Source organism: Plodia interpunctella, chromosome 13 (genome assembly GCF_027563975.2).
Source record: "Plodia interpunctella isolate USDA-ARS_2022_Savannah chromosome 13, ilPloInte3.2, whole genome shotgun sequence".
NCBI lineage: Eukaryota > Metazoa > Arthropoda > Insecta > Lepidoptera > Pyralidae > Plodia > Plodia interpunctella.
Window position 1 is genome coordinate 5,175,016 of NC_071306.1, and position 27,921 is coordinate 5,202,936.

General features: G+C 34.9%; 1 protein-coding gene across 5 annotated transcripts in view; it reads right to left on the minus strand.

The window, feature by feature from the left end:
* shep (alan shepard) overlaps positions 1–27,921 on the minus strand; it is a 113,033-nt gene that overhangs the window by 71,813 nt on the left and 13,299 nt on the right. For 2 of the 5 annotated variants that reach the window (XM_053753185.2, XM_053753182.2), the window contains exon 1: positions 6,287–6,541. The exons of the other annotated variants lie outside the window; for them this stretch is intronic. The gene's annotated coding sequence lies outside the window, so the exon portion shown is untranslated. Of the gene's footprint in view, positions 1–6,286; positions 6,542–27,921 lie in introns of those variants that run through there. 5 annotated transcript variants of the gene reach the window in all.

Below are 27,921 nucleotides of genomic sequence, written 5' to 3' on the forward strand. Positions count from 1 at the left end.
TAATATTATATTGTAAAAATATAGGAGAATATGTTTTTGTTCGACATATTTATAGTAGATTTATAGTGAATTTAGGTACTTCACAAATATAAGTATTTGTGCAGTACCTAAATTCAAGCTCGTAAATTATCCATTGTTTTACGGCACATTATTTTAACGTAAGTAAAAATTCAAAATTTTAACATAATCCCAATAATAATAGAACGGATGTGGATTTAGATGGATTTCATTAAAAAATACCGGCCAATAAAACATGACCGTTATGGGATTCCATAAAAACTTTTCTAACGCCACTGCGGTAGTGCAGCAAGTTCACAGACTGAATAATAATAGAAATCGATATTCCCACATCATAATATTATTATTCGAAATTGCAAGTGTATTTATGGAAAAAAACGTTTAAGAAAAATATTACAATTATATATTTAAAATATTATCGCAAATAAATACATAAATGCATTGATAAAATAAACTATATATTGTATATAAATATACGTTCAGTCCAGTTTAAAAATATTGAATGCTTGTTTATTTTCTGTTTAACTTTAGTTTTAGAAATACCGTTTCTATTTTAGTAAAATAGAACCACAGAAACAAATAGCAACGCTAATTGTTACAATATACATAATTTTGTTATATGTTTGAGTTCCTGTATACAATTTATTAGGATTATAATTTAATATAGGTATAAATTAATAAGTAAACTTGTTGAAAATAAACAAAAAATAGAAAGATGTGGTTATAGTCATGTCTCTATACAAGTGAAGGTATTATCTTATCAGTTTTCAATTTAATTCCATCTAAAACGACCTCACGAACCGGTGCAAATGCGCCGGTCAAAAAATTGTTTATCTATTGTGGCTCGATTCTCCGCGATCAACGGGTAAAATATTCTAAATTGTTTCTGAATGTATTCGTTAAAAATATCCAAAAATATTTATTCTTTATAATATTAATACAGTTCAGGTAAAGATTTCAATATAGTTGAGCAATGTTCCAAGTTCCGATAACCCCAGGGCACCTCTCACTTTATCAATGATTGTAGCGAATATCAGCGATAAGAGTTAATAAAAGCCTGTTCAATTTGTGGCGTCACTGCCTCGGCGTACATTTCGTGTTTGTTCTTTGTTTATTTAAAAATAATCCAAATATCACTTTATTTCTATGTATGTATGTATAGTCAAGATTTTCTCAAAGTTCATTTGAAACAGAATTTACTATTGCTATATGGAAATTGTATGTAAAATAAGGAATAATATCTGCTGTATGTAAACGTTTTTTGTCTTCAAGACGACAGCAATGACGCATTCGAGGACTCTTCACTTGTAACACTGTCACAGAACAAATGCGAAATTCAAGTAGTACGATGCGATTTTACTGCAAAAGAGGTGATCTCAAAGAACCGACCTAGACTCTTTCGTACTCAGGAAATAAAATAAGACGCAGTATTATGGAGCCCGATCAATCTGCGGCTGGATGGCGGTGTCTGACCCAGCCGGCGCCGCCGTCCTGACGCGCACCCCGCACTCCACACAAACTACCTAACACTCAGCACTTATGTATCCGACATATATTTTATTATATGTCGAATACATAAGTATTAGTATAGCCTAACACATAAAGCAATCCATTATGCTAATATTTCTCCAGAATCCCAGACAGTCATGTTGAATAATTGGAGAAAGCGCTATATCCTAAATAAAGGGTCTCACATCTCTTTTATTTAAGCATACCAACTTATAACTCATCATTACATTGTATTAAATTTTTGATATCATATTCCGTATATATGATTTTCTTGACTATTACCGATTTTTCCTGAATCTCTATCACTATAATAACTCAAAATATTTTGTGAAACTGTAAAAAGTTTGCCGAGTTCAGTTCCAAATATTTTAACAAAAGAATATTTATAATCAACGCTGCGATTCCTTCGCGAAATGTAGAGCATCATTTTATTTCATGGCAAGCTCATCGTAAATCCTTTACAGGCTGCTTCTCGATAGGGACTAATTCTGCTGCAGCCGAGCTTCATAAGGGCTTCATAGGTATCAATGTCAATAAAACTTCTCGAGTGCATAACGGATCCGAGACGGAAGCGGCACTATACGTGCCGGCACGTGTCCTCGTCGCGTGCTGTACCTTGCCGGTGGCACAGTCAAATGCACGTCAAGTTACCCTATACGGACCTCTATGCTGTCGTAATAGCGACGAATTTTTGGACTACTAATAGGTTAAGTACCTAGTGGGCAATTGTTTTTGGATTTATTGTTTTTTCACCACATACAACTTGAAGACTACTTTTATTGTTTTGCAAGCATTCTTACAACCTTTGTTGTAGCATAAAAAATTTAAGAAACATAGCAAGCTATATTTCTTCTTTCTTTTTACCATCAAGCCCTCAAGAATTACCAAGGTAATTCTTGAAAGGCTTGATGGTAAAATATCTGCAAGATCGAGAATAAAATGCAGCATGCACTTTCAATCCAAAGACGTGACAGCGGAAATGTATCCATAAACCACTTCTTAGTAACTTGCAGTTACTTTGCAAAGATAAAGATCTTTCTGCAAAGTAACTGCGAGTCTGAGGATATTACCCCGTAATTCCCCCAAATTTACGATTATACTCCACTAAAATGTAAGAAGGCACCACACCTTAAAGAGGCTACTCTTATCCAAAACTGCACCATGTTGGTAAAAGCTTGGTGTTTAGGAAGAAATTTTAACGAAAGACTTCCAATCTGCCATTACCTCCCGATAAAACGTGAGAACAGCCTAAAGGCCTGGACCTGTTAGAGGCTGTGCGTGTCCGAAACTGTGACAGCGGTGTTGCGGTAGGTCAGCGACGGGACTGCATTCCGCACCGCACTCTCTGACACTAAATATAGCCAAGTGAACGAACGCGAACCGCCTGCGAGCCCCAGCAGCTAAGCAACATTTTATGCCCATTCGATTATTGCGATTATATGAATAAGGTTCGGTTGCATCAGTCAATTTTGATCTGCTCAGAAAAACGCAAAGTACGCCATCTTATCTGTACTACTGCGGCGCTCAGGTTAAAGTTGACTCGTATAAGGATGAATTTCACAAGCGTTTGAACGCGGCGTGTAGCGTTTCATTAGTGTCCGAATCTTTTTTTCATTACACATTTTTTTTGGTTACTTTCAGATTTTTCGCATTCATTAGTAGGTCATATTTATGTCCATTTTAAATATGATAGTAGTCCTTATGTGAGTCTAGTAATATGCAGTACAAAAATATCACACGTTTTGTACGAAGATTGACGTTAGTAATTTAAAAAATAAATGGTTTATTTAAGTATCAGTTAAACAGAAATACAATGGAAAAATACCTAGTTTATTTTAAATAAATAAAGAATATAAGGTCTCACTCACTCATTATTGGTATTATCAAAAGAACATAAAACCGTAATAACAATAGTGCATAAAAAGTAATAATATTTTATTGTTTAATTTGGCGAAATAAAATGTTTAAAACATGGCATTTCATGAAAACTTGAATGGCACATAATGACCAGTAAACTCCGCGAGCTTAACATGAACACAATCAACCAACATTGTTACCACAGTACTGCAGTCTTATGAATTACAATGTAGCGTATAAGGCCAAGCGCATAACCTCCGCGGAGCGCGTCATACATAAAAGATCTTTTTATGAGATCCGAAAAAGTCTTTGGACGTCGTGGAGGACGCAGTGACGACCGCATAACAGCATTTATTTGCTTATCGGACACATAATGCAGCAACCGCACGTGATAACGGAACAATGAGTGTAAACCCGTCGCAGATACCTACATTAGTACTGATACGCTTATCTCCCTGTGTCAATACTCTTTTGTACCGAAGATACGGCAGTCTATTTGCTTTTAATGCGACCAGCGCATTCCTACGTGTTGAATAACCTCTGACAATGGTCCGAGCCATTAGTGAACGATTTGGCTAGTTATGTACAAGTTATCTTTGTGTAGGGATGCGCTGGACATTATCTGGACTCTGGACAGACATGTGTCACAAAATAATCAGGGCGTAGAAGTGGGTATTGCCTACGCTGCTGTTGAGTGTACAGACGTCAAAAACCAATTAAATTTAGGTACAGTTGAGCACATAAATGCAATAGAGTTATTCTGGTAATGTATTTCTTCGCCATGTCTAACCGTGATGATAATATTGGATAATATATTTACAGTAAATCAACATCGTCCGTGGCCGGTGTCATTGACCAAAGCTATCAATTGCAATGTCATGCAAATAGAACCATATTTTTCCATTTATATATACGTATGTTTATTTTGCTTCGCTGCCGTGGAAATTCCAGGATTTCCAGGAAATTCGTTTCAGTGGATGTTTATTTTGCAAAATAAACCAATGTTCATTTTAGCATTGTACCGATATTTAAACTAGTACTTGTAAATCGTTTCTAAAAATAATTGGAATAATCTAGATCTTCCGAGAATCCATATACAGCCCCTCCTGACTACGTGAGTGATGTTATATCTGCAACTACAAAGGGTCACATTTCTATTTCTTTATTTTGTAAACGCGCGGTTTGCTATCGCACATTACATAAATTACCATGCCTTCATTATCGCTTCGCCACAGGAAAAGTTGTTTTAGAAACGTTTATAAACATATCACAATCAGACGTGACGGCGGTGTTCGGTATTACAAAAATATTTAGTGAGATAATGGCATATTATTAGACTACTCTGCTGAATTAACAGTAGATAGTTATAGAAATCATAAAATTATTGTTTTGCTCTACATAGTTGGCTTGTTTGAGTTAAATTTTGGATTAATTGTTAAATTTATTAATAAAATGTACATGTATAAGTTACGTATAGCTTCTATATTTTTTCCAAGCAACAGCAAACACATATTTTCTATACATATTAATATTTATCAGAAAATATGTGACGTATCTACCTAAGTACAAGATAAAAGCTATCTTTTTTTCTTTATTTTATTTGAGAAATGAAATTCTATTAAACTGTTACAAATCTACATGTTTGTGTCGTAAATAAATAAGTTATTTACCTATCTAAATATTACAAAAATATGTGTCAATATATATATATATATATACAAGCGTAAGTTTTCCTGTTTGTCACATTCACAGTACATCATTTTATTGTCAAAAAGTTTTTTTATGTATAGATAAAATTTATGTAATAGCATGACATTAATGTTGGTAATTCCATTAATAAAATAATACTGTGCTATTTTATCCGTTGCTGACGAATTGAGCTCTATGTAGAAACATAAGAATACCTTATTGGAGGAAATGCTATGGTTAATTTAACTGTGACTTATAAAATTACATATTCCAGGTCTTAGAATTAGGAAATGCAACGAACTCGGGGTAGAAAGTAATGTGACGCATGGCAACCGCCGGAGTTATCGCGCGACCTTCGCAAGAGTAGATTGATAAGAGATAACTAGTTTCGTGGCGATACACTTATGCTTAGTGCACGAATGTTTTATTTTGTTCTGCATACATTGACGATGGTCCGGGGAAAAATAAATGCATATCACTAGCAAAGTTGATAATTACTTTCAATGGACAAATAATTTATATTTTTTTAATATACAATCATTTCACGATAATTTTCTGATATGTAAACTAGGTAGAGTCGGGGGCAGATAAACAAACAAAACATTGGAAGAGATAATTGACGACCAAATTGTCGATACTCGCTATGCTATATTAAGAAATAATGTTGAGAATAAGAAAGTAATTTAAGTTATGTCAAAAAACAGGATTTATACTTTGCAATAAAGTAACGCGTTGGGGCCGGCGGGGCGGCAACGGCGGGCGGCGCGCGCGGGGCGGGGGCGGCCAGACGTGCATTTTGCGCAAGAGTGCGGCCCGACGGAAGTCAGCTGGCACTGCTGCACTCACTTTTGCACAACTTATACCTCTATTTTAACACATGATGCTTACACCGACTTATGTTTTCATTACTCGAAGCCATTTACATTCATTCTCGAATGCGGTCTTACAAATCATAACATTAATTTTCCATGGACGTTCAATGCGCGGCTCTGTAACCCATCTTCGCAGTAAACCGACACTGTTTATCAACACGTTCCATGCCGTCGCGACGACACATGAAAAGTCGACGCCATTCCATCGCGAAATCGTCAACCTTTGGCAGCCGGAGGGGTGCTACGCAGCGCGCTACGATCCATCGGGAGCTGTTTCGCGCGACTCGAAATAGACTTTTAGTGATGTGTAGCGCGTGCATGCAGACATCGATCGCACTCACCGTGCGGACGTAGGCAGTGGTCGCGCCGGTCAGCTGAGCCGTCGGCCCCGGTGACAGGAGGCTGAAGGCGCTGCTGCAGGGTCCGTCCCTGGCGGCTGGTCGCGCACTAGCTGCTGATGCACTGCTGCGGCTCGCACGAACTCCGATCTCGGATCACGGAGGGCACACACACATGGACCGCGACTGAATGCGTCAAGCGTAGGCGACGTGCATCGCGGCTCTCGCGTACTAGCGGCGAGAGTGTCGGCGAGCGACTGAGACCGCGCGGGGGGCACCGCCGGCACCCGCGCCGCCCCTCGCCGCCCACTTCCTCCGATGAATGACAATAATGGAAGACGTTCAACTCGGCCGCAAACTGAATAATATGAATCATTGCATTAGGGTGCAGCCCCGCCCGAGTCCGGCCCGCGAAACCCCGGTTCGCAGCACCTCGCCGCAATAAATATTCATGAAGAGCTAAGGTACGTTCCTGTAATATCTAAGCTGAACGCTGACGGACTCGTGGAACGCTCCTTGCATTTTTACGAGGCCATCATAGCTATTTTAATAAGGGTTATAGGTGTAATGTAGAGCCGGTAGTGCTGAGAGTGTCAGCTGTCGCCCAGGGTCCCAGCCGCCAGTCGCCCGCGGCTGTGACGCCACTAATCTTATCCACGCTAATCTAATCCATCGCGACGCCCTCTCTTGTGTTTTCTTCCAATTGTGTCCACTCGAGGTAAATTAGAGGTTTTCTCGTGGGGTTCACAATGGACCCTGACGGAGTTCATTGCGCTTTTAGAAAAATCTCTTCGAGTTCTATTAAGCTCTACATATCCTCTACGAACTTAAGATTAATTAATTAATCACACTTGCATCAGTGTATCAGTGGCTACTCATATTCTAGAGCTTAAAAAGTTATAGAGCGTATAACTACGCACATCTACAGGAACAAATGCACACATAGAGTTTGCTACGAGCTACGAGTTTTAGTACGTACTTATCTCAGCTGAAACTAATTTTGCCACTACATTTAAGTCAAACTAAATAGGCATCTGTTTGAGTAAATAAATTTCTAGCTTTTGTAGCAATACATAAAATATTAAAATATGTCATCAATTAAATATATATTTACAGCATTCGAGCAAGTGTGTAGCGTTTTAAGCATACTTAAGATTTATTTACTTAAGACTAAGTAAAAAAAATGACAGCAAGTTATGTTAGATAACTAAATAGAACTTATGTATCCGAGATCCTTATCTATGCATATTTGAACAAATGGGAACGCGATAAACTCAAGAACTACCGGACGGATTTATATACGGTTTTCATCAATAGATAGTGTGATTCCTGAGGAAGGTGACGATGTATTTTATTATGGTTTTACCCGAGCAAAGCCGAGATGGGCTTATAATAATATATATATGTATATTAAAAATTATCATTAATTAGCTAAGTAAATAAGATATTTCACATATTGTTCTTGAAATGGTAAGTCGATTATTTTATTTATTTCACTATATATTTTTTCCAAGTTTTATTTTATAAAAGAAACACCATCTCAGGCCATTTATCTATAAGCGGTATAGTAAAATCAAATATACGTAAGTGGAGTCGCGGGTCAGTGTCGCGATACGGCTGTGTTTTATTTCTTTTTGTCGGTTTTAAAGTTCATCTCGTCTAGACCGGTTCACCCACCCGCACAGATTTCTGCATCGTGCAACCGGCCCGCCATACAACTTGCTTTATTTCCTTTTTTATCCTTTTGCAATACCGTACGAATAAAAATAAAATTGAATAGAAGACAATCTTCATAGACTAGCATACAATATTAAATATACAATAAGATATCTTGTTTTATTTTTCTTCGGGAAAATGTTAAATAAATATCTTTTAATAGGTAAAATAATGTGTATGATTTGAAATAAAATAATAGACTATAGTTATATTAAAGTTTAACAAAAAACAGATCTCTTAGATTGTTTGTTGTCATCCCGCGGTAGCGTAGCAAGAAGGCTGGCAGCACGAACAAAATGTTTTATTTATATATCCACGTGCTTTTTCTTTTCAGTTAATAAGCAGTAACTTTAATAATGCGGTGTGCAGGTAAAAATTCCTAGAAAAGGTTAAACAACCCGAAATCCCCGTGACCAATAGTTTCAAGAATTAGTTTGTACCAAACAGGCGGTCCTACCTGTGTGACATCATCCTTATAGTATGTGTCTATATTTTATTACTACTTTGTATCTTCCAATAATTTCGTGTAACATACAAAAGTAATAATACCTACAGTGATAATTTTAGGGCCGAAATATTACTTCATCCAATACAATCTCGCTTTATAGCTTCACTTTACAACTGCGAAGACATTTAATGGAATTGCGTTTAAGCGCAATAAAAGTTTACACACAATTTGATGTAATTGCATAATATAGGACTGCTGTATTCTCACTTCACAATACTTGGATTGAACGAAGAAACTATAAAATAACTGGTCAAAAGCGAGTCGGTATGTACAATAACGCATAAATGTAATTACTTCCAGATTTATATAACTGCTTACTATGATTAAGTACTATAGTTACCATCATATCGAATGGAATTCGATCCTGATTATAATATTGATTACGTAAGATTATTTCCCATTGCTCGTTTACGTGTGAAGCCTACAAGATACAGGTAGTTATTTTAAGGAATCATATACATTTTAGGAAAGTGTACACACAGTACTTTAGTATCGTATTAATTATACGTGGCCTTAGGCCTACAGAGTGGCAAGCCAGTGGCGTGACAATAGGGTTGCTCCCAGCTTGGTCCCTGTTAATAATGCGAAGTGATGTGATAATATGGGGGAAAGAACTTTATAAACGGGCCCTAGGATAGGAAATGAATATTTTTTTTTGGTTTTGAAGGATATAATTAATTACGCCACTGACATACTCGATATATAACCACAATGAGTAACTAAATATAACATACCACTGTTGCAATAATACCTAACTTACATACTTTACCTTACTTACATACGAAGCTTAAACTTCAAAGATCAGCCGATCTCCAATATCTGCTACATTTTAAAACAGCATATTTTTCCTCGGAACGAGATTAGTGAGGCATAATACTACAACAATTCCCCGGGGGATAGCAACCCAGTCAACAGAGAAAGCAGCCTTTGGCAGAGCATGTAGTTCAGCGACAAAGTAACTCATTTTAATCCGCATAAGAATGGCTGCTTTGTAAGCCTAAAACGAATGAGGCTGAGTTAAATAATTCTTTTATATTTACTAGTTCACGTGCATTATATTCGACAGGGGTATATTTATTGTTGGGATTCGTAATCCGTGTGTCGTGTAATAATAAATTTGTTAATTTAAACAATTTAAAATATTTCAGTTTATCATCTGATCCTAGTAAAATTGATTTGATGGTGTGTAAGTAAATTTGATGTGTATTACTCGATTATAGTGTCACAAATCAAAACGTACCTTGAAGAATTGTGTATAAAGTGAAATTTTCATCTCGGCTACAAAAAGCTGGAAAAGTATCCAAACATGAAAAAAATATTTTGGGCTAATATGTCTGAATAGAAATATTGGTTGCGATCGATTTTCTTTGGAATAACGAGGGACGACCCATTTTTCTACAAAATCATCCTCTTAATTCCGACAGTAAAGAGAGGTTTCCTCTATCGGCACGCGGACGTCGATTTGTTTTGTTCATTCCTTCATTATTTTACCAAGTTTTTTTATTTTACCAAATTTATGATTCGTTGCATTACGTTGGCTCATTTATCTTGCCCTAAAGCCGGGTAGCATGTCGTTGACATACCGTTCATTTCTCAAATCTTATTACAAACTCGTAGAAATTTAGCCTGTAATAAATCCGGATATTCTTTATAAGGATCGCAATGAACAAAATAACATTACTCAGGATAGAAATCAAAGAAGCGCAAGACTTAAAAATGATAACTAAGTTTTTGTTCAACTAACCTTCTTCAAGTATCTAATTAACAACTAATGTAATAACATTATGTCACAATGTATGGGGATCTCTTTGTTTCGGATGAAAATGACACAATTAGGCACATTATGAGATTTTATTTGAAACTTAAGTATCATCCAGCACGAGACGTCCACAGATTACGAAGAATAATCTTCTAAATTTGGCGAGCGATAACAAAACTACGAAATTGGTTTTCGCGATACAATCTGAACTGTTAGTGACAGCAACATGGTGGCCGTGGACGTCTGCGACGAGGCTTTTCTGCTAGCCGGAGCTCCAACGGGCCAGTCACTGGCTGGGGACTATTTATTTAAGATTCTATTTAAATATTTATTTAACGTTGCATTAAAAATACATAGCGTTGTCTGCCAGTTTACCTTTAGTAGCACTTGAAGAAGGTGATACACCTACTAGATTCTACTAGTTTAATATGTTAAAAATAGATACATTTGTACGAGCTGTTTGCACTTCATCTAGAATCATTATAGCACTACAAAAAGCTGAGAACTGTGTGAAGTGGAGAAGAAAAGGTGGGAAAGTAGATCCTGGTTTCCGATGCTTTATATTTTTTAGATTATATTGATTAGATGCGCTCAGATGAGAAAAAAGAGTTGTGCATTCATGAATAATCGTATTTTCATTAAGAATAATTAATGTGCATTAAGTAAGGCAAACGTTATTTTAGTTAAAGTTTTATCTCGTTCCTTCCATGTGAAACACCTGGAATAGATATGTAGCCAATATGAAAAAATGCATTATTATATTTTCTTATCTGTTGTTGTCTGCTGAGTCAAGCGATTTGTTAATAGAATATGTATATTTTAAATCAAAAAACCAAGTAACTAGTTATAATTTTATATTAATTAAGAAAAGAAAGCCATATTGTTTTATTTCTACTTGTGACTTTGCATAACTGTGTTTATTTTGCGAAGAACATAACATTTATCACAGATATGATTAAAAATAACTATAAGTAGTTTTTAATTTACTACCAAACCATTAAAACTGTATACAAAACCGGTCAGTAACTTTCAGAGAAAAAATCCTGTCATAAACAAAATGTGCTTTACCTACAGGCTTCACTTCACCGACACGACGCACCACTTCTCGGAAAATGTCGGTTGCCCCAGTCATTAAGATGATAAAATGAGATAATAATAATGACTTCAGTTTATCATTATCAAGTTCGTCGACTTCTTCGATTTCACATTATCTTGATTACCGACGGGAATGTTACAATCAACGATTTATACTGATATCATTCCATTTTCCGAAAGCAGAAGGCTGATTGATAATCAAATGTTTTGTAAAATTACTTTGATTAAATGTAATGAACAATGCTCTTATTTTTAGGTGATTCCCCACAACTAATGAAAAACGTTATAATATCGTATACGATTGAATAAATTTACTCTTACATATATGGCACTTAAAAATATTAGTAGATTTTTCATGAGAAAACATGCAATGGCGTAATTTTCTATTTCGCTATAATTTTCCAGCCTTTTTTCAACCAATAAGATGGCAGTAATGTTTGTTTTCTTTAATTTAGTAACCAGTTGCTTTTCTTCAAATATGTTTAATAATCTTGACGAGAAAGTGTCGAAATAGTACTTATTTGTTAACGACTGTTTAAGAAACTGGGAATTCGTTCAGAAGAGAGAGAAAAGAGAGAGAGATCCTAAAATTACGTTAACGTTTATAATATTAGAAGATCAAACTAGAAGAAAGTATCCTAGGATGTGACAAGCGCATATCACATGTTTGAAGAAACCCCGGTACTAGTAGTCAAACACTGAAATTCTTAAGTACGGCACATACCTATAATAACTCCAGCGTTCCGTCTCTTCATCCCAGGGAAATAGTTTGCAGTCTTCAAAGTTTGCAACTAGGATGATATTAAATTTAACGTTATAGTAGAGTGTATACTCCTTCAATAAACAAGTAAGTACATGTATATTTTATGTTTTAGCAGATTTTATTATTCCGTTAGAGAACCTCGGCTATGAAATAGACTATATATTATTTCTATAATGAAAATTACCTGAAAAATCTATTTAGATTGAATTTATAATACATACACATATAAATATACTTACTGTATCTATTATTAAACGAGCCGTACTTGCATATGTATATTTCTACTCGCGTTTTTTAAAACAACTTTAACGATTTCGTTCTAATTGGAAATATAGGTGCTTACGGGGGCAAAAAATAGATCTAGACAGGTCCCATGTCGGTGATTCTTTTTCCTTTTTTTACAAAAATACCGAGCGGTGATCGGTCGCCCAGCTACTTTTTTCTTATTGTTCGGTTTTCACTAACATCACAAAGATGATTTTAAAGTTTGTATGTCCTCTAATAGCATATTTAATATTGCAAAAATATGTTGTAATAAATACAATCATCTAACTAATTAGTCAGCTGATCATACACCACATCATAAACCGTACTTATTTAATATTGATTACACATTTGTATCAATTCATGCGTAAACGAACTAAATGATCAAGCAAATGCACTGATCGTTCTGGAGTGTAGAATAATTAAACAATGCTAATATCTGGCCGGCTATATGCATATACGATTATAGAATACAAACGAGCTTGCGTTTATGGCGAGTGGATGCAGCGGCCAAGTCCGCAAGTAAGTACCGCTAACGCAGCCTTCAGGCGAGTCGAGTTCATATTGAGACAGTTCAGTCTTTATTCTCAGCCATTTTAACGTCCCCACTGCTGGGCACTGGCCTTCCTTATGTATGGATAAAGAGTACTGAAACTGAAACTGTCTTGTATCGATTTATATGAATGTATTTTAAAGTTGTTGTAGCCAGCAATAATTATTTACATTCAATAGACACTGAATCATTTTATAGTTTTCACAAAATTATATTATATGCGAAAGTTTGGGTATAAGTGAATAGGGAGAAATATACCCTATACAGAAGCGTAGCCACAGGGCGCAGCGCTGTCGGTTAATTTATAAAATTATTATGACACCCCCGACAGACTCGCCGAATCAATGGACGAATGTGAAAGATACAATATGTTGACCGGCTTCTAGGAAAAATGCGGGTATTCGCTCATTTAGGCCGTCACTACCTCGGCTCGGATGAACTTAGGAATGCCACTTAGAACTGTAATCAAGATCGGGATAAACGGTCGGTCTCGAATGACGGGCAAATTTTATCAGCAGTAACTATTTTCTTTGTTTGCGTTATTCTTAAGGTTGATCTTTTTTCTTTTCATTTATTTTGGCACATAACAATCATTATAACCATTATTATTCATTATTTTTTAAAGAAATTAACATATTTAAGATCAAGAATCTTAATTAAGTAGGTATGTTAATGGAACAATTTTGAACGTTTCTCTGGTAATGATAAAATAAATAATTTAATAGAGTATTATGTAAATAGTGTAATTAACAATTTAATTGTATAATAGTGTAAATAAATATACATGATCAAAAATTAATGGACATATTCTTATTTATTTACTATCGACTTATAACATAAATGAATGTAAAATTATTCTTATTTGCTTGATATCAATGTTTATGATGATATTATTAGAATGATTTTTGTCATTTCCTTTGTCTCATGGCGATAATGGTTTGACTAAAAGATTGGCCGTATGGTAAGCATATGGTAAGCCGACTTTAGTGCATTTTTATGTGTACAAGAAGTTAACAATAGCATACCATAGCCATTTAAGTCGAAAATAAGTAAGTCCATTATTTATTTTCAACAATATTATTAACATGACACAAAGTTCCATAAATTGTTTTGTCGATATCAGAAATTACGTTAAATATTTTTTTCAAAAACAATTAATTAAATACTACAAAGACACGGATGTGGTATTTCGCATTATTTATGTCATTTTTACAAAAACCCTATTTTATTTCTGAATAATCATGCGGTTATTCATTTTGGTCGGTTGTGTTGCCTTTTATTGAGCGTTAAGTGCGCTGATAGTTGCATTAGTGTCCTGTAACCTCATTAGCATTAGCTCCCGGCTCTACCCGCATTGGCGACAGCAAGCGACCGCAAAATCGAATCAGGAAATATCTAGATTACACCGGCTAAATGTTTTACTGGCTGAGACTTCTAGTCAGTTCAACATCATTATAATTTTTTCAATTTTTTTCCCTGCTGAGTAAGTCTCTTTTTTATAATATGCCATCTTTCCTCGCTATGCTATGCTCCTATACTTCTATCATCCACGTGCATGCCCTGCGACTTTGGTTATGTCGTCCGACCTTCTCATTATATGTCGTCCGGACCATTCAGTGCAGTCAATTGCTTATTATCATTTTTTGAACCACCATTTATGATGTGTCTTAAATTTAGTTTATTTTTGAATATAGAATATTGGAGTGCCTATTACCTCTTAAGATAGCGACACAGTATTCGAATTTTATCCCATTATCTACAGTAAACTTACATACGTCCTACGTTCCTATCCAAACAGTGTACAACATCAGTAATTATTTACAAACTAATTAAGTAATTGCAATGTCAACGATGGTTAATCTAATTAACTTTAATAAGGAAGACAAGATACCAGTACGGTTGATAAAAGTATTCAGATCAATGAAGTAATTTTCTTGTATTCATATTGACTTAGATGTGTTTTCATAGCAAAAGCACGCAACATTTACATTTTAAATGATGTGCCGATATTTATTCACGATTCTTTGAAATTGCGCCGAGCCTCGCCGATGCATTCTGTGCATTACGTGCAATCTATGTGTGGAGTGTGGAGAGAACTGCAATATTACCAGCTAACGACTGGCTAGGTACGCTTGAATAGATATTACTTACCGTGTCCTTCAATAAAAAATGCAAACGTTGACTGCATTTTATTGATATGATTCATCACCATTTTTAAACTTTGGTTTAGTTTTAGTATATTCCCGTACATTTAAATGACATTTTATACTATCATTAGGAAGCATGAACCGGTAATTGATGTTGATTGATAGTTTGTGGTTATAAGTATATGACTACGTCTAGATAATAAAATAATTTCTTAGACGAAACACTAAATTACTAATAGACAAGCGAACCCAATTGCAAGGTCGTACTAATCAAATTGTACGCCCAATTCGGACGCATGTCAAGGTTAATTTAGATGTAATGTAGCATCTATTTGAAACTTCGCATTCTATTTCTGTGCCTCGTAGTGGTCAAGTAATCCGGTGTTACGTTGCAAAATTAAGAGGGTTGCCTTGACGGATCACCGGTAATAGAAATGGGAGCGATTTAGTTCGTCCGGGATGCCGTTTGCGATGAAGTATGTGAAGCGGTCAGTCAACCGCTCGAGCCCGTTACGTCAGCGGCCACAGGCCACAATTAGATCACATACGAGACTGCAATGCCTAGACCAGCACCGGTCGTCGATATTTATCATAACCACTAACATCAATTTACTCGATCTTGAATACCAAAGGCCGGTAGAGGAATGTTTTGAATCTCTTCTCTTATAACGTGGGCTGCGAAGTCTATGAAACTGTCATTTATCTTGGTAAATATCAAAGATTCAAAATAGTATAACTGCGTATGACAATTTATGGTTTATGTATAAATTTGCAGGAGGTTATAAAGTGGAAGGGTTTTGTAATACTGGACGAATAAATATTCCTAAGGTCAGATCAAATGATACAGATTGAAACCAAAGTTAAATACTTCTCAAATTATGTCTTACTCATTCTTAAAGTATGTACCACACCACACCTGTCGGATTAGATCCTATAACATATGAATAGACATGACTGCATTGCGTAGGTCATTCTGTTTTAATAATTTTTGCGTACCTATATCGATATAAAAAATGTTTCCTTCATTAAACTTTATCATTCACCTTAAAAATCTAGTTTCAGGGTATATTTGTGTGTTATTGTTCGTAAAGTTTTTATAATCATGTGAAACCGTAAGAGTGATGATACTGGCCGCAAGATCAATTTTTTACCTAACTTTAAATTAGAAAACTTCTCCAGCAATCTTTTATTGTTAAAAAGACTTTTTACAATAATTCCTTAGGAAATCTAAGAGCTAACTGGTCGTTAATAAATTTATATAAAGAACTTATTTGAATGAGTGTGACATTAACGAGCAAAATTTAAAATGCAATTTAAAGTTCTTCTGCAAACAAGTTGCTTTACATTCCCTTTGCCAAGTTAGAATCTTCGTAAGTATAGTTCTGTGGTCCATTTTAAGTAGGGTTGGTACACGTCCGGAAATGCTCGCGACACGTCCTAGTGTAAGATGTGCTATAAATTCTAATGCGGTTAAATTTATTGCAAAGACGCCATTTTTATTATTTTTAATTTAATCCAGTTCCGTTATATAAGAAATAGACATAACAAAGTTGTCACTCTAGATGCTGTTATGCGTACCTAATAAGTAATATCAATGCTTAATTAAACGGAATACATTTTTTGACTTAGTAGTAGTCTTTGTCATGGAAACATCCTAATATATTTACTTCTTCTTTATTCCATTTATAGAAAAATAATGTTAAATTGGTAACCCTTATTCTAACTTGTTCCGTCTTTGTATTACTGATTAGCTAATTGGGTGGCCATTCGGAATGTTAACAAATAATAGTATATGGGTGCATTCAACATCATCTATTATGATATTCACAGCTCATGTAAGTTCTGATTGTGCTCTTGTCCTCAAATAATCATAATGATATATTTAAGCAAATGTTTTGTTAACCAATAAATGAATTTAATGAGTAAATTGTCCTGTTACATTTATGGTAACTCCGAAATGTTGCGTTCGCATTAAAATATCCTGAAAATATTTTAAACTTGACGTGATGATATCCTGTCATCATATTCATTAGTTGTTTGCGATGTTCAAATTTATCATGGGGCGAATATTTTCATTATAGAAATAATTAAATTTGAAATATTTTACGTCAATGTTTTAATTTTATTACTTTATCATTATATTATCTCATTTCGTAAAACTGTTACTGCGTAACCTAGTGCTACCATCAGACAATAATAATTACTGTGACATGGAATATATATTTTGCAATCATGTTATCCTGCACGAATCCTGCTGTATGCGGCGAGATTTCAATAAATTTGGTTTGGGTGAGGCGTGTTGAAGATACTTATAGAGGTGTGTACCATGCGAGTGGAGTTTGAAGAGGAATTCCCTCTCATCATCTAGAGAGGAATTATTTTGGTGTAATAGTTTGAAAAAATATTTTATGAAAACATAGGCCTCCACAATAAGTGAAATATCAAAAAATTCGACAGCATCGAGTATCCTTAGGGATCATTATAATATCGAGCGTTTTATTATTTATTAACAATAGGGAATCTTCAAAGGTGGGTAAGGCGGGAATGATTATTACAAAGCGCTAGCTGTATTGGGCGCTGCTTCAGAGTGCTTGTCTGGAGGGCTAATACTCGATCGACCCTTAGGACCGACCTATGTATGCTGCCCACGCCATAAACCTGTGTATACGGATTTGTATAACTGTCATTTACCGATGAACTTTGTTAATGAAAGCGGTGGACAGTTAACTGCAATAGTTTATGAAAAGAAAATCTAATGTAAAATCATATGACAAATTTCTACATATTTATGTCAATTTTTACAATTTCAGGTATAGCTGCTAGCTATTCATGCCAGCTGTGTTATTGCTTTATACATTTCGGTTTTGAAAAATTATGTGATTAATTACAAAATCCTGATAGTAACTTTTTGCCTAAAGGCTTCATCTGTAGGATATCCAGACATCTTATATAAGCAGGGAAAATTTTAAGAGACATTTTACTATTGGTTGTAACATAACATTTTAAGTATGAATATATCATGTGAATAGTAACCGTAGTTATTTTCAGATGAGTCACACTGATGATAGTGGAATCATGGCCCATTACCTAACTAAATGATGTCATAATTTGTTCAATTTAATTTCAGCAGAAATCAGTCATGTAGGTAATCTAATACTATTTCTATTTTCCGTTAGTAGAACTCTGTGTACTTTGCGTTTGACCCTATTAAAATGTTGTTGTAAAAATAAACTCTATCTGTTGTTTGTTCGAGATTAAAGGTCTTTATGCTCATTATCGTACATATTTAGCATGCCTCCACGCACTGGCCTATCGCACGGCTAAGTTGTGAGGAATATATCAGGAAAATATATCTAAACGAGAGAAATATAATTCACAAGACAGTAGCAAGATTCGATTAACTGTTTTTTGAAGACATTAGTAAATTTATTCACGACTTTCTGCTTCACTGGGGTAAAGAAACCTCGGCCTGTTAAATTGAGATATATTTTTTTAGCTAGTGTGTCCAATATACCAAATTCGAAATTTGTCGAACCTCACCAATTCACCATCATTGAGCCAGCATATGTCTTTCATTTACTTTCAGCTTTTATGATTTATTTGTAACATATTATGTAACTAGCTTTTACTCGTGGGTATTTTCCACGGGATCATCACTTTTTGGGATGAGAGGTACCCCTAACTATAACGAACGAAACGAAAGAACAAAATCACTTTCGCATTTATAACGTTCGAGTTAATAAAAATATTATAGTAAGTATCCTAAAAATATACACATACCATAAACATAGCAAATTGCGCAGATTTATATTTGAGCCACAATAAGAAAGAAGAGACGTGAATGTGAAATGCATTCGCCGACTCGTGCGAAAGAAAGATGGGCTACTAGACTAGGCACTCATGACAAATATCCTTGACGCCAGTAGCGGCGTATGGGGTGGGCGAGTGTAGGCAACCGCCCAGGGCACTGAATACCAAAGGGCACCTCAGATTTGCGAAAAGGGCTCGCAATGGTCGGCACCTGTGTTAGGTTGTGTAACGAGATTTTTTTAGGTTACGCCCTGGAATTTCAGATAGACTAGATACTGTCGGGTAAGTTTCTGTGAAATTTCGCCCAGGGCGCTTGTTGTTAAATCCAGCACTGCTTGATGCTATGAGCTGGCCATTCTACCCTGCACATGCAGGCCATTGTCTGCGAACAATGCGACCCGTGCTGCTATGTGGACTCGAGAAACTTCGAGAAACTTAAAAAACTTGAATGGCGTCCGCATTTTCTTCGTGGGTACTGATGTAAGAACACGTATATTGCAACCCAAGTTTCACGCTTTTGTACCTAAGATACGTGTTTAGTGCATATGAACTGTGACTGATGAAACATATACGCTGTGTCTATTGTGCAAAAAAATAATAATAGAGCATTAATTTTATTCTAGTACGAAAAGTTGCATGTGCAAAAATATAAACTGAAATCCACGACACAGTTTTTGCAATAGTCCAACAGAAGCCTATTTCCCGAAGTGATTTTCTTGTGGCTAAGATTATGATGATATCCATATCCGTTATTATGATTAAAATACTTGATAGTTACCATAATGGAACAGCTTGCTTTGGTAGTAAGAATAAATCATTTATTTGTGCTTTAGATGCTTTTTACTAATATGGTAAGGTACGTGTATCTCCTTATTAAAGTTACGTTGACTTAAGCCATGTTTGAATCGGAAACAACAGTCTATATCCGGTAAAGCGAGTGTCGGGATTACTAACGGACCTTGCGGTCATTACAGAATAGTAATTAGAAGAACCTTGTCTATAAATAAAATGAATTCAAAGTTCAAAGTTTATCAATGTATTGTTGACGTCAGGTGTCCAGGTTTTATATTAGATACACTGGCCACCGATAAAAGATTAAATAATGATGTGTTCTAATTTTAAATATTCTTCACATGACAGATATCTATCACAATACTTTTACTTAGTAGTTTTACTATGAACTACACGATTTCGATGGATATGAAGATATACTTCACACAAAAAATACTAAGAAATTACTTCGACAGTATATGTAACAATACATCATATGAGTTAGTGTATTGAAGCAAGATCACTGTATGCACACATATCATAGAAATGAGTACGTCATGTATATTGAATATCGGGAAATACGTCAAAGTAATTTATTTTAGTCACGAATCGTTCTCAGCATATAAAATATAGATACGAATCACTACTATGTTTTCATTTATAGCAGATTTCCTTCGGCCACTGGCATTAAATGTAAGCACTTTCGCTTATGAAATAACTTGAATAGATAGTGGCTTTTTTGTACATGATGAGAATGTGACTGCTAATTTTCTAAAATATTCCTATATTTAAAAGTCTATATTTTTTCTTTTATTTGCGTGTCGATGGCAAAACCAGACGTTAGAGAAATTTATAATTTTTTTTCTTGCCCGAAATGGTATGGTCATGGGTACATCAGCTACATCATCAGCCTTGCTACACTCATGTAGCAAAGCCCTCAGGCTTTGCCACGAAAAAGTAATAGAAATAGTTAAATACACTAAAAACATAACTACGAGCGCATGTCATTGACCGAATATTAAATGTCATACCAGTATTGCCGCGCCAGATCACTTTACTTGTGGGAAAACTAGGAGGGGAGTCGTGTCTCAAGGCGCCACCACTTACGCCTTCGCCTCGAATATTACTTCATCAAACAAACAAGAGATGTTTCGATTTATCTGGCAATTGAGCTTTCGATGTTTTAGTTCGTATTTCATTGGATTTTTTTACACTACCAAGTAGGCAAACGGATATGCGGCGCACCTAAAGGCAAGTGGCCACCGCAGCCTATGGATGTCTGCAACACCAGGGATGTCACACGCATGTAGCTGACTTTATGGTCTAGTGTCCTTTGGCACACAGTAACCTGTAATCACACTGCCTCACTTCAAACCGGAATAACAATGCAATCACTCCTGTCTGGCTACATGAGAGTGAGGTTGATCCTCTAATTCTATGATTTAATTAACGCTTCGCTTTTCGTTAGCACAAGAATTCTGTTGCACATTTTAGCGCTGTAGTATTCCGTTCGACCGCATACATCTTCAAGCTATTGCGTGCTACTGTCGGCTATTAATCTAGCCTGTACAAAACAGTTCAGGCGTGAAGCAAATAATTATCTCAACGCAACTGAAACACGCCGAAACGTTCACAATTTCCCTCTGTTTGGGCGTATCGTACTATAACGGAATTGATGGACTAGACGATGCCAAGGAACGGGGCCTCACAATTCCGGGGACCCTCTGATCTGGTCCAAGGACTTTTTTAAGAGTTCTGTAATTCAAACGAAAAAATGGAACCGTTATAAAATCATTCGTGTTTCTTTCAGTCCGATCCGACCTTCACAGATACTTTGCTTCGAAACTATACTGAACCTAATTAATGTGAATTAAGTTTAAAAAACACTACTGGACCAATTGAATTGAAAAGTAAACATAATATAAAAATCTATAACCCAAAAGTGGATAAGTGACTTAAAAAAATGAATTTTTATTAGACAATACAAAGTCAAATATAAAGTTTCGCAAACACATCATGTAGGGAAATATATATTTAACTCGCACTTGACCGATTATTTTCTGTTAAAACAGGCCTCAGATCTTTTTTGCACCAAAGACCATTGTATGGGCGTAATTTCGTTGTTAAGAGCTCCGTTTTCGTCAGGATCGATTATCTAATGAGTCAGTGTCGACATGGGACTGCACTTGGCGTCCCTACTCCCTGTTGATGGATGACGAATCGCTTTTACATCCGCGCTACCGCAGTTCCGTACGACTGAATAGCGCGATTAAATGTTCTTTTCTTTTTATTCGATCTTGTCTTTCCTATTGGAGCCTGGCAAAGGTCGGGATAAGATTAGTTTTATATATCTTCCGAGTTTGAAATAAATGTCGATTTTGTGTCGAATCAATATATATATACTTATTGAATAAGTAACCATATTCATTTTAGCAACAATGTGCTCAGTTAATTTATTGACATCTAAATTACAGTTATGCACTCGATGCCCTACAAACGACTTCTCTGCACCTAACGTAATATTACAAAAATAATATTAGTATTGGATAGATTATATTAATCTTTATTAGAAGCTCACACTCCCATTAAAATCCCAAAAATAGAACTGTATAAAGACGTCCTTTCATTAAAGCTGATTAAAATAAAACGTTGAATGTGAAAAGAAAGTTCCTTTCCTTATTTATAAATAAAAATCTTTATAGATAAAGAATTGAAAAAATATGAGGGATGAAAAAATATTGTATATATTCGAGTATGATTCGAGTAACTAGTGATACCTAGTCGTATCATTATGAGTTCATTAAATTACCACATTTCTCAGATTAAGGTATATATTTTACCAAATTTATATAAAATATTACTCGAAATCAGAGCATAGAATAAATCACCGATGACACAATTATGCAAAAACAACTATCAATAAATAAATACATTTTATAATATTATTATTGTAAATATATTTGAGTAGTTTCGTTTTTAGTGTCATCCGCGTTTCAAAGCATAATCGTAAAATGGTTTTGAATTTAAACCATTATATTTATAAAATCCATCTTCATCGTTATGATATGTAGGTAGATACAAATTATTCGTTATTATGTTTTTATTGCAATAATTTGGATTTGAACCGAAGACAAGGGTTTTTCGGTATAAAAACTCATTAATTTTGTTTTTGGGTGATTATATGTTTTCCAGGTAGACACTGATCATGACGTCACAGTGATATAAAATATGCAGTTTTATATCACTAGTCTAATGTAGTTATATCTTCAAGATTCATGTCATCCACAATAGTCAATTTAAAATAACATAAGGTTTATGCATTAAAGTCTAGAAGAATTTCCACTTAACTTTTTTTACTTTTTTTTGTTTACCTAATTCAATTTTAATTATTCTATTGTACTCGTACGTACATAAATAACATAATATTTATATTATATTTATGTATTCAGATTGTTTCATGTGAAGATTTCGGCTGGAACAATGCATTTAAGAAGATCCTTGAAGTCTGCTTTGTTTTAATTGTTTTGTATTTGCCGTTGGAGGAGACTGCAATAGGGACGTGTTAGCCAGATACCGTTTCGAACAGTCTAAGTTAAGAGGTTAAGTACACATTTATCATTATAATTTATTATATGTTATATCAATATAGCCAGAATACAGATCAGGCTAAATTACAAAAGTAAGTATGGCTACTTAAAGTAGTATTTCTCATGGCTGTCAGTCACTCGTGGCCATTACGTGGAATGAAACACTCACAACTTTCTTGGCAATTTTAAAGGTATAGTTTTCTGGCCTTCTCCACTCCACACTTTAGCTGTAAAATCATCAACTGGAGGTTTGCTCACGATTTTATATATTGCTCACGATTTTAATTATATATTTAAAGTCATTACTATAACAAACTGTAATCTTCTTTTTGGTGTGTTGTACTTAGTACGTACAACCTTGTATTTACAAGGTAAAAATATATTTTTTTATAAACAGATTAAAATGCTATTGTTAATTAACGAAATTACATTCCATATTTTGGAGAGGAATTATAGGAATAGCGAAATATCTCTCGACAAAAAGAAATTTAGAAAAATAGACTAGACATCATGTCATTCGTCGATTTCAAAAGAGCCCTTTTATGCCTTGCACCACACGCATGTACGTCAGTGCGCTCGTGCTGAGCTAACAATGCACCCACGTTGCAATGCCACTAGCAAGGACTTTCTTTCCTAGGTTAACACGGATATAACAAAGAAAACGTCATTTGCAACACACAGTTTCACTCGTACTGCATGACTCTAAATGAGAATGAAGCCGCATGAGACAAATTTATTTCAATAGAAATGTAATGTGAATTTTGATCACGTATTTTGATGTCGTTTTATATCATATGGTTATTTCTGTACAGTTTGATGGATCAAGAGCAACGTTTTGTTAATTCGAAATTTGTATTTTTCTATAATAAAATAATATATTTTATTATAGAAAAACACAAATTTCGAATTACCAGCACATCGAAAATGATACATTTTGTAACGGTGAACGTAGGAAAAAGCATGTTTTCCGTTTCATATCAACAGGCTAGGAATTTAAAGAATTTAGTTAGGGCACTACAAACTTCCTTCAGGCACTGAGGAATTCAATAAAAGGGTCGGATCGGCGCGGGTTTTCTATCCGGTAAAGTGAGAATGATACGTTCCGAAAAATAAAGAAAAAACTAAAGCGTTGTGTAAAGTAGGGATCCCTCTGCAGTAACTTTTCTTCGTCGGAGGGAATTACTTACGACCGACAAGGGGCAAACAAACTACAAAAACAACATACCGTGTTGTGTTAGATGCTAGACCTTTTTGATATGTACGCTCAGCGGGATCAATCCTCATCATAACTTTATGCCGCAATGGTTATGCTATGCAAACTGTTGTCTGACAGATTGGAACACTATGGGATTGGAAGATGTTTCATAAAAATAATGGAATACGTTTGATTTGTATTTTATATTTAAAATTTAAAATATTATACTCGAGTAAACATCAAATTATTGGTCGAGAAAAATATTTTTTCCCAGAGGTGAACTGCGAATCGCTTAAATTTATTATAAAAACCGGGATTGCGCCTGAAACACCGGATTAAAGAAAGAAAAACCTAGCAAAAACGGGACGCAAATTCGAATTAAATAGTCGTATCTCTGGTGACAGTGGGAATTCATCAGCGGTCTCGATCAGAACGATAACTGCGTCCCCCGCGCCCCACACTCTGAAAAATAAATCGTAATTTGATAGCGCCCTCTAGTGGCGCGTACTCCACAGTCGGCCAAAGATAAAATGTTTATGGATGTGATATTTTTTACGTGGCTCCCAAAAGTACCTGAAAAGTACACAATCGTCTCTCTCTCTGTAATACGAATTGAATTATCTTCATGGACGCAAAACATATAAGTAGATTTTTACAAGGAAATACACGGAAAATAGTACATTAGTTAATAAAGAACAACTGCGAAGGCTTCTTTTGTTTACTGCGACGTATTGACAGTTCTCATTATGAAGTTGGAAATGAAAATGTAGGCTTCTTTTGTACTCTAAAAATAGCTGTAATGGTAATGAAACCGTGTATTTTCACTTTGTTACTCTTAGATTACAGAATTTATTAATTCTGTGGTTTATATTTTAAACTTTTAGAAAACTAACGCACTCGCTGCTTTGAATGTATGTTGTGAATTAAATGGAAGGGTTCAAATGGATTGAACTGGATGCGCAAAGGGAATAGGCGATGAGAGTTTACATAACAGATAAAAAAGCGGAGTGCCAACGCTTGAAAAAGAAAACCGATGTGCTCATGTCAGATAAAATTGAAGAAATATATTGTACTTTTCGAGTATAAACCAGTATCTACCGAACGTTGTTAGTTTGTATCGATTTTGCTTACCATGAAGTTCCCATACTTATGATATTATTTCCAGGTAACAATCCTACGCAAACATTGCGACCAAGTTATAATAAGATCTTGGCATTCCACGACTTTGATAATTTCAAGGCGAAAAATTGTTTCACTAATGGACAACATGAAAACACTGCATATATGGCTATGTTCACACACAAGAAAAAAGTTTTAATAAAAGCAAAATAAAAATATATATAATGCCTGATAGATGACGACACAGATAATGTTGTGAACTGACGACACGCTAAGAAGAAGAAGGATATATAAAATAGAGATCGAGCTACTCCGAGATCGTAATCATCACTCATTTTTAGCTCACAAATTATGTATAGCAGATGAAAATAAATAAATTGAGAAGCGTGGGTGTCCTGGAGCTAGCGTGGGCGAAGGGCGGCGCTCAATCCACTGAACTGAAAATAAAGAGTGTGCAGAGAGGAAACCTTCATAATTTCTAAACTATACAGCGCAATTTTGCATTCAAACTGCTAACATGCGAGAACATAACATAAAATGTCGACTTTCCATCCTACGATCTATTCTACGATAGTTGGTCAGTCAATTTGTATAGAAAAATATTAAAAAAAAAATTTTTTTGACATAGCTTTTTTGGAAACTAAGTAGGTTTCATTATTTAAATATGCTCATTAAAATTTGTGCGTTTAAAAATATATACTGTGTCATGTATGAGTCCTAACCATGTAAGAACTTGGCTCAAACTCAGTTAATATACACAACAATCTAAAGAGCCATTTAGGCGGCATTGAGTAATTTCGCATAAATTTATAAGTAGGATTGCAGTATTGACCTCTTTACAGACATTTGTAGAATTTGAATTAAATACTTATTTCGATTTTATCATCGAAAATCTCACGCAATTTTGACGATCCCTTACGTGTGTTATCCTTATGTGTTCTAGTTGTTTGCAGCTATGTCCGCGATAATATTTATTTGAACTATAGTCATAAGTAATTTATTTATGCAAATCTAAATACGATGCGCTGAATACAGAAAAAAGTCGTACTAGTTAGTTTTTACGTAGATCAATTAACACTAGATCGTTCCAAAAATAGAGTTGCCAGCTCTATTTTTAATGAAGTTTATAAGAAGTTACAATGCTCATAACGATTACCACTATCAATAAATGCAAGGTCATTTCGTAAGTGATATACTTAAGTTAGCAACAAACTCGTATGATGTCACCTAGCTGAAGACAATATGTATGATAAATCCGTAAAAACACGTGCACATGAGCAAACATGTGAATCTAGACAGTAGATAAAAATGGTATGAAGGGAGTAAACGGCATAGTAGCGCACAAGAAACTTCTTAGTAACTTTACTATTCTAATATAATCTCTATTATATAATATAATCCTAAAATATACAATAGTAGATATTGTGTATAAATCATCACGCTAGTTCCCAAAACATAGAACAATTATTGTCCTATTCTGAATGCCCTACTACTGAAAGACCTGTATAGTGCCACGAATAAATGCTATATCAGTGACGTCGTTTTGGTCCTAACAAATTTAGTCTCGATTTAACACGGAAAGTGGCTTGGAATCTACAAGTGGACCGAAGAAGGAAAACTATTTGATATAAAAATACATTACACATATATATTTACACTGTATATGTTGTGTGCATAAATAAATTATTGGGAATCACGTATGGATCAAGACGTTGAATCATAATAGAAGAAGACCGCCTAGAAGAAATATTCTAGCGGGTTACTATATTGTTTAATCATGTAAACCAAGCTTAACAGACATGTACACGAGGCGGCGGGATCCTTGACCTAGCTCTAGGGTATGATCAGAAGCTGCCAGTCGCCGGCGCCCTTATAAATTTGTCAGCATACAGAATACGAACACTGTATGTAGGCTAGTCTTGGTCGATAAAACTCAAAGCTGTTAGGTACTCTGTTATCTTATCCTCTTATTCATAAAAAGTTAAAGCATACTTTATGCCTAAGTATGTATCTATTTGTCACTTTACAATAAATATGCTTTATCTTTTCTAAGAATGACAGAATAAGATTTTAACTACCATGTTAAAGATGTGGTAACATCTTTAAGGAAATCTGCTCACTCAGAAACTAGAAAAACGGCTGTTATGCTTTATAATTTGTTGGAATATAATTTATAGGTATATTGTATTTATAATTTTAATTATATCTTATCAAATAGCATTAGCATTCAAATAATGCAAAATTCAATTAAAAACAAATATTCCAAGCTTAAAAAATTGATTTTATAAAAACCTGATCTAGACACGAGACTTTATATCTAAAAGGCGGTGTATACTAAGCTTACAGCTCTC